Source organism: Poecilia latipinna, unplaced genomic scaffold (assembly GCF_001443285.1).
Source record: "Poecilia latipinna isolate Pla-1442-1.1 unplaced genomic scaffold, P_latipinna-1.0 Scaffold11, whole genome shotgun sequence".
Lineage (NCBI taxonomy): Eukaryota > Metazoa > Chordata > Actinopteri > Cyprinodontiformes > Poeciliidae > Poecilia > Poecilia latipinna.
Genome location: NW_015112627.1, coordinates 281124 through 283076, shown reverse-complemented (window position 1 = coordinate 283076; position 1953 = coordinate 281124).

Genomic DNA, 1953 nt, shown 5'->3' with positions numbered 1-1953 from the left:
GAAGCCTGCACCGCCATTAAAAAAAAAAAAAAAAAAAAAAAAAAAAAAACGGCTCTGGCTGCGTTTGCTGCACGGGGATCTCCCCAGGCCTCCACCGCCCACTCGCACCCTCACAGCAGCAGTTTTAAAAGGAATGAAGCAAATTATAGATATATAAATATAATATAAATATATATATATATATATATATATATAAATATATATAAATAAAAACTAATATTTTGAAGTGTTTTTAGCTTTTTCAAATATTGTGGTACAACTTGTGCATTTTCTTTATTCTTAAAAAGAAGAAGAGAAATGAAAAAGAAAACAACTTGCTGTTTTTTCAATGTACTTCTTTGGTTTGAGTTTCCTGTTCGATATATATATATATTTTTTTTTCCTCTCTTTTGTTCACTGGATTTTCTGTTCAGCACTTTGAAATCATAAACTAGTTCTGACTATTCTGACCCGTTGCGTCCTGTGTTCTGATTCTTTGTTATTAACTTCTCATGAAATACAAAAACATTTCAACATTTCCATTTCAAGCCACAAATACAACATTGTTTTCTTGTCAAAGAATTTATACCCCTTGAACTGTTTCTCTCTTTGTCGTTTAGAAACACTTTGTTGTGTTTTTAATGGCACAACCCAGAGATCTGTCTTCCAGGTGAGACCAGAACCCAATCTGTAAAAAGATTTAATGCCCAATGATGCAGTGCAAAATACAAACTAGTTTGGGAACAGAGAAGCAATCTTGACCATCACAAAGGAAAAGGCTGCATGTTTTCCTCAATTTATCAAAATTAAAATCTGAAAACTGTGGCATGCGGTTGTAGCCAGCCGCCTGAGACAATAATTTTTAAAAGTCGTTTCTTCCAGGATCATCCTGCATTCAGTTCCGACTGGCTTCTCTTCCTCTGTTGAGGGAGAAGAACTCCACAGCATCATGCTGCCACCTCCATGTTTCACCGTTGGGATGGTTTATTCAGACTGTCCGTCTTGTGGCGTTTTGCAGATTGGTCAAAAGTTTTTGGTCCTATTTGACCACAGTAACTTCCTCCCCTGCAGACTTTATTGGCTTTCATTCAATAACAGATTTCTTTTCACCACTTTTACATTTTTACACTGAATGGTTGTCCTGTCAACAAATTGTCCAACCTTAATTGTAAATCTGTGCAGCTCCTCCAAAGTTACCATGGGTCTCTGGTAATGCCCCCCATGCATTAACGTTGAAGGCTGTTTCTCGTTAGATTGAAGTTTAGGGATGTTAGCGAAAAAAAGAAAATGGAACTATAATTTATGAAGCGCATTTCAAGACACAAATTACATAAATCTGTGCCGTACAGAAGAAAAATAAAACATCAAACATCAGTGAGTGCTCTGATAAATCAGCCAGCCAATAAATCAGCCCCGATTTCCTTAATTATTGGAAATCAGCGATGGGCTGATTCTTAAATGTGAAGCTGATCTTATTCACTGATCTTATCTACCTCAGCAAATGTCTAGAAATTAACCACTGTCTTCTGCTGCTCTGCTTTGAGAGAGGCTGGCAGACCCTCCAGGTCATGTCTGCATGTTTCGGTGTTAACAATAATTACCCCACGGTTGCCATCTCACTGACTTTCTTCCTATATTTTGTAAGATTTTTTTAAAAAAAATTTAAAAAATCGGTATCGACTAAAATCAGAATGGGCAGATCAGGCTTTCTAAAGATCAGCCAGAAAACTTCAGTCGGTGCAGCCATGATCAGTATCGAGACAGCAGTTCCAGAGTCCTGATGCTACTCAAAACTTTGTCGCCTTTCTTTTCAGCGTTTTTCACAGCAAACCTTTGGTTTTAAAACTTTGGACTACTTTGTTTTGATCTACCACATAAAATCTCTACAAAATACATTGAAGTTTTTCTTTTTAAAAATGTGAAAAACTTCCAGGGGTGTGAATACTTTTTGCAAGGCGCTGCATATGTGTGTGC